A 7,500-nucleotide genomic window follows, 5' to 3' on the forward strand; every position below is an offset into this window, starting at 1 on the left:
GCCGTTTCTCTCGAGCTTCTCGTCGCGCGTTTTACCCTAATGGCATACAACGCTGTACAAACCACACCTACGCGTCCCTTAAGACGCGAACAGCAAACGGTCAAAACAAACTTGTGTTATTCAGATAAGTTGGTCAAGTCAAAATAAATCGCAAAAATCGTGGCCGAAAACGCGCAATCTCGCTAATCAATAATACGAAAGCTATATTGTTTAAGCACAAGGAAAGGTTACGTTTATACAAACGTTTGTATAAACGTCACCTTTCCTTGTGCTCGTACATCTTTAACATCTTCAGTTCCCACGGCCTGCTTCCGTCTGACCTTGTAGCTCAGTCGGTAGAGCGGCGGAGATCAAACCCGGAGGTCGTGGGTTCAATTCCCAGCCTGGTCAGAGTTTTTCTCTGTCCTAGTGTGGGCCCATTTCCATCAGTAGGGCTAACGCTCACATGGTTCATATGGGATAGAAATCTAGCACTTCACATTACACTCTATTCAGTTAACTCTATATTGTTTGAGTTCGGGAGCCGAAATACACTTCATAATTCTCTTGATAATACTACTTGGCCAGCTTTTGTTGTCTTGTAGTCGGGCTTTATGTAGTGATCCCTCATGACTGATATCATTAAATAAGTCAGACTGAAATACCTCGAACGTCGGTGTTAATCCATATACATCCCTCGGGCTTACGGCCCTCGGGATGTATATGGATTAATACCTCCGTTCGAAGTATTTATATCTCTTACATATATGAACAAGCTAATTTTATTTTTAAACGAACAGTATATGAGAGAAACCCTGACCCTATACACCCCAAATAATATATTTTTACTGAATAAAGGTTTGAACGAAAATTCGCCCTGTGTAGGATTTGAACCCACCTCCCCACTCTACTAGCTGTAGTTGGGTGTAAAAACCACTACACCACCAGGACAAGCATCCTGGCAACACAGCAATCGAAGAGGTGTTTCGCGTGATTAGCTTGTATCCTTTGTGGTAGTTTACAAATGGGAATCAAACTGATACAGCAGAAGAAAGATTTGTGTTATTCTTTCCCCAAAGATTCGCCAAAATGTTCACATACACCCTCCGGTAAAAGTCTTTGAATCGCGCATTACCAAACCAAAATGGACTTAGACCCCTTACCTCCCAATCACTTATAATCGAAAGAGTTTTTTTTTTTTTAATGATGGAAATGTTCCCTGCATGTGGATGGAGTTCAAGAAAACTACGCGACAAAATGATCGAAAATTAATATTATTGTAAGAAAGAAAGGTGAGGTCTTTGCCGTGTTATTCTAAAGGGACTTCAGAAGCGTTTTGTTACTATCAGATTTTTATTGTCTCCTTAACATTTTTGTTCTTGTCTGTTTAATTGATATATTTAGATCATTTATGTCATGACAGCCGTAATGATTGTAAACAAATACAATCTCAAGGTCTTTCCAAAGATCTGTTTCGGCCATAAGGGACTGCCCTGTTACATGTGGTGCCATGTGTTGTCTGATTGGTAAGTTTATCATAGGAGCAACTCAACTATTTACTCCAGGCGTGGATCCAGGGGAGGTGAAATGGGTGAATTTTCACTCCCCTTTTTATGAGCCCCCCTTCTTGCACAGACCTCAAACACCTCAACCAAGCTTTGGTTCTATTACATTATTACAAAAATTCACCTCCCATTTCAAAATCCTGGATCCGCGCCTGTACTCCTACTATGCTGTTTTTCTATTATTGCAATTCACGCACTGACGGCATTGCCTTAATAACGTTTGCCTCTTTTAGACAGCAGGGGCACTCTAACCAGGGTTATACAACTCGGTTATGTAACGTACCAAGATATTTTTATACGACGAATTGTAAATGAGATTTGTCTCTCGCGATTGACAATTGGAAATCCCAGGGGTATTAATAATTAGTCATTTGAGGTTTGTGATTGGTAGGAATTGTCTAATTTCACGTGAGAGTCAATCAAAAATAGATCGATGTCATAAAACGCCGTGAGTACAAAATGACAGAAGAGCTGCATACTCCAAGGCATAAGCTCGGAGGAGGCCTCTAAACATTGGAATAAATATAATAATGAAATTTAACAATACCAACAAAATAATAACTTAATAATAACTTAAAAACTTATATAGCGCATATTGCTCCAGTGATTTGGTTAGACGTTGTTCACAAACTGATGTTTATTAAAATCCTTTAAAACTCTATAAACACCGTGAGAACTAAAATAAAAGATACAAATAAATTACAAAGTAAGATTGCGAAAATAACAGGATATAAAAATGTCTTACACGCTTCGAAAGTTACAAAGGTAAAAGGAAAAACTTAAGATCAATCTACAAATAACGGTAAACGATGTCGTATACAACTTGACTTTAACTGAAGCCTTAAATCTTTATTTTACAATTATAAGCGATGAAATTGAACTTAAGCGAGTAAAGCTACAAACCGCGTACATAAACAAACTAAAATAGCGTCAAAGATAATTACCTTGGTGCTGCCTTGATCACCAGAACAATGATAAACTTGGAGAAACTTGTTAACTTGTGATGAATTAACGTATCTTGCGTCAACTGATCTTATAAACGATAAAATTAACCTTTTGTAACGGTAGTTGGGTGTCGCGGCGCTTACGCGTGAGTTTTTGCGACACCATAGAACTTACTCGAAAGATCTAGAGACTACGGTAGCGTACACGAGAAACTAATACGCATTAAAAAAGCCTTACATAACTGAATACACGTTAAAGAAACTTCCAACAACTAGGAATAGTACTCTTAAGGATGCAAAGTCTAGAAACTGAGCGTTAAACAGCTTAAATGAGAAACCTGTTGAAAACTTGCGCAATGTTGCGCGTGCAAAATTTGTTGCTGAAGCGCGCGCCGCTTTAAGTGTCGTACATCACGCGCGCGCAATTTAACTGCTGTCGCTACAGCGCATGCTTCATGACAGAATGATCGTATGCGCTTAACATGGATTAAAATACCAATAAAATTTATCAGTTCATATAAGCTAAGAATATGTTCATAAATAGATTTGTAAGTTAACTTAAGATTAATTACATGAATTCAAAGTGCCAATAAAATTGTTAATTCCTGTAAACTAAAAATATGCTAATTTAAAATAATAAGTTTTAAGTTGACTCTTAAAATTGTTAATTGTGGTGGCTTTCCTAATGAAGGAAGGAAGTGAATTCCAAACGTGAGGGGCAGCCATACTAAAAGAACGGTCACCAGGTGTAGAATAAGACTTACGTAAAGGAAAATTTAAAAGTAATTCGTTGCCAGATCGCAAAGAGTAATTTGCACCGGTCTTAATGGAAATAAGATCACTTATGTAGGACGGCGCTAAGCCACTGATTGCCTTGTACGTTAAAAGTGCTATTTTGAACCTGATTCTGTAGATTATGGGAAGCCAATGAAGTTTCATCAATAATGGGGTAATGTGACAGAATTTACTTTCCTCATAAACTAATCTGGCGGCCGAGTTTTGGACCCTTTGAAGCTTGGATAACTGGTAGTCAGGTAGACCATACAATAAGCTATTGCAGTAATCGATTCTGCATGTGACAAAAGAGTGCACCAGTGTTGCGGCTGCTTCTTGCGTTAAATATTTTCTTATGCGTCTTATATTGTGTAACTGAAAGAATGATGCACTACAAAGATTGGTCACATGTTGGGACATATCAAATGTATCATTGAACCAAGTACCCAGATTCCTAACAGATCTGGACTTGGTTATCAGATGATTTCCCACTCGTATGCTAGTTACATTGACTTTAGCTAATTGCTGACGAGTTCCGATCATAATAAAGTCAGTTTTATCGTCGTTCAACGTAAGACTATTGTGCTGAGTCCATTTCTTGATGTCAGCAATGCAGGCCTCCATGGCACTCACAGCAGCATCTTGACACAAAGATTTGCTCGGGCTGAATGAAAGGTATAGCTGAGAATCGTCTGCGTAGGAATGAAATTCAGGTAGGTGAACCTCAACGATATCAATTAAACTGCTACAATAGATGTTAAATAACAGCGGGCCAAGACAGGACCCTTGCGGACCGCCACAGTCAAGATGGAATGACTTCGATAGTTTATAATCAACTGCTACCCGCTGCGATCGACCAGATAAGTAGGAGCAAAACCATGATAGTACTGTACCTCCGATACCAAGCTTCGACGTCATGCTTTCAAGTAGAATATCATGATTCACTGTGTCGAACGCAGCACTGAGATCTAACAGCACGAGAAGAGTAACATGTTGCTTATTCATGTTAAGAAGGATGTCATTACGGACCTTTAGTAAGGCTGTCTCAGAACTGTGATGGCATCTATATGCAGATTGGAGAACTGGGTACAAGCCATGGCGAGACATGTGAGACTGCAGTTGGTCCGCAACAGCAGTCTCTGTCAGCTTGGAGATAAAGGCCAAATTGCTGACAGGGCGGAGATTCTTAAACAACATTTCGGTCCCGGGTTTCTTTAGTAGGGGGGTGACTATTGCTTCCTTCCATTTGTCGGCAAAGTGACCGCGCTTTAAAGACATGTTGATAATTGTCGTGATAACAGGTAGCAGCTCATCTAGGCACTGCACAACCATTACAGTTGGCATGGGGTCCAAGCAGGAGGACTTCTTGGCCGAGCGGGATATTAATTTCCTGACATCATCCACAGAGAGAGTATTAAACTCCGTTAATGAAACGTCAGCACTACGTGAAACAGTAGAATCAACCATGGAAAACGATGAACTGCTGGTTTCCAACTTCGAGTGGATGTCTTTAACCTTCCGAAGGAAGAACTCTTCAATATCATTAGCAAGTGCCGAAGCGTTAGTTCCATCCGCTAACGATAGAGTCTTAGGCTCAGAAAGTAAGGACTTAGCTGCTCTAAATAATTTCCGTTGGTCAGTGCTGTTGTCGCGGACAAAAGCTACTTAACTGCTTAGTAATAACCTAAGGAAGAGTCGAGTAACGAAACACGTAGGCAAGAAAATGCGAGAAGTAAGTGTTTTTCGTTGAAAACGAAAATAATATTGATAATAACCTGACTTGCTTATCACGCCGCCCGGTGCGAGAAAACATGACCGGCTATGAGCACGGAATATTGCTGGTTTGAGCTAAGTAGACCATGAGATTTAATCGGAAGTGCTCCATTAGCCAATATTAACGCTTGAGATTCTATACCTTCCCTGTCGGTTGTAGTGAAGATAAAAGAATCATCATAGTTCAAATGTTTTAATTTTGAGAGTTAATTGAATTTAAAATCATTTAGCCATTTGCTGGTCAATGTCAATGTCAGAGCAGAGTATAGCTGGGAGCTAGTGTTTACCTGTTTGCCTACATACCGCTTAGCGTTATATCTTACTAAATAATTATAATGATAAAGGAGACAAAGATAATGATAACGTTGATGCTGGTACAGTTACCTTGGTAAGGTCACGTGCCCACGTTGAGAGATTTTTTTAAAAGCACGTGACATACAGTGGAGAATACAAACCTTGCAGAGAAAGAAATGGCTTTGGTTCTTGTTCTCTTAGCGCACTTAGGGAATTCTCTTCACCGGTAGTTTTGCAGTTTCACAGTGTAATTGACTAATCAGTAATATGAACTTAGAATCACAAATATTATAGAGACCATTGTAGCCGGGCTCTCCTTTCGCCCGCTCGCCCCAAACCGCGTATCTTGAGAGCGGCGAATCTCCCAAGCAGAGAGCATGTTTACAGGTTATACCTAATGAAGGTTGTCGTGCAAAACGATCTTGTTAAATCCGTTTAATTTTTAACCGCACTTGAAATCGTCTGTCCTGTACTGAAAATTTAACATTTTATGCTCTTTACCGCATATAAAGATAGATAGACACAGACAGACAGACAGGACAGACAGACAGATAGAAGGGGGCTCTAGCAAACCTCCGTCGTTATTGTTTTATTTCGTTGATTGTTATTATTAGTTTTTTTTTTTTTTTACAGAAGCAGGGGTTGTTTTTTCAACTCAAGACGCCGAACAATGTCACAGGCTTCCAAGGAAATGGAATTATTTTATTAATTTCTCGCAGCTGCGGGTAGAATGTAACACTTCAATGCTAACAATAAAACAAGGATAATGGCCGATACCTGGTGTTAGTATATTTTTTGCAAGTTGCTCTGCTATTTGCTCAAATTATCCAGGGGCAGTCAACAAAGAGTACGTGAATTATCCGTTGGGATGTCATGTTGCCTACAAATTTCAAATTTTATCGTGGTGACCTCCAAGAATATTTGAGATTTTTCGAAACAATCAAGTCACTGAAACATTACCTAAAACATTCTCAACTGGGGATAATTTTTCTTTACGATTTTCGAATGGTCATTTTGGAACCTTTTGCACTCAATTGGTCAACTAGAATTTTTTAGAACTGAATAAAATTCTGCCCTGGAAAGTTCGGGGAAGATAATTTTCAGCCATCAATTTCTGATTTATTCCCCTTCATTAAGTTTTTGGTTTCTTAAATGCTTTACTATATTAATTTAAGATAACAAGGAGAGCAATAACCTGTTAAGTACTGAACTGAGTAAAGTATAGCTTTCAAACTCTATCGCTCGTGAATGTGGCCAACCTTTTTCTAGGAATTCCAATTTCCATCCAAACAAAGTAACTCTTCATAATGTAATTAACAAGAAAAACTACCACTAAGTCTGTCCCACTTAAAAAGTATATCATGATATAAAATATCAAGTATATTTTGGTCTATTCAAGTGAAAAAGTACTAAAGTGCGTGAGAGGAATTTGGATTATCGCTGATAAAAATCAGACCCAGCGTGCTTTACCACAACTATTGTCTCATTGTCATACAGCTTTACGTGATGTAAAAACAAAGTACGTACTGATAATGCGCATCTCAGCTCACGCGCATGACAAGCTAAAACAACAATACACTAACCGTGAGTACTTTTTTTGTGGCTAAGCATAAAGCATATCTTTTCAAGTCTGTTTGGGGGGGGGGGGGGTGAACGCCAATGTGACCAGTACACGTAACCATATCACGGGCTCAAGTTTAGAGCTCATCCAGGAGGCAATACTCCATTTGACACCGTAACTAGTTTACAGCATACAGCAGAACATTTATCGGGTGGACTAAGCCACCGTCAAGGTAAACAAAAGAGGTATGACCCATAGAACGCCAGCGCTTCACTAACGGGCGCAGCAACATGTTAAACAGTAACAAGCACTGCTAAGGCCAAAAGGTAATAGAAGGCGCGCGCGCGCGGAGCACCATAGTTAAGAAAATATGGTAACCCATCGATGTGAGAAAATTTGGTTTTATAGCCATGACGTCATAAACGTCCGTACGTCCGTCCGCCCATTCATGTATGCCAATGTGACCAGTACACGTAACCATATCACGGGCTCAAGTTTAGAGCTCATCCAGGAGGCAATACTCCATTTGACACCGTAACTAGTTTACAGCATACAGCAGTGATAAACATATCGAACTTTTTCATTTTGATAATGACTTGACGTTTCGTAT

Source organism: Montipora foliosa, chromosome 5, assembly GCF_036669935.1.
Source record: "Montipora foliosa isolate CH-2021 chromosome 5, ASM3666993v2, whole genome shotgun sequence".
NCBI classification, from domain to species: domain Eukaryota; kingdom Metazoa; phylum Cnidaria; class Anthozoa; order Scleractinia; family Acroporidae; genus Montipora; species Montipora foliosa.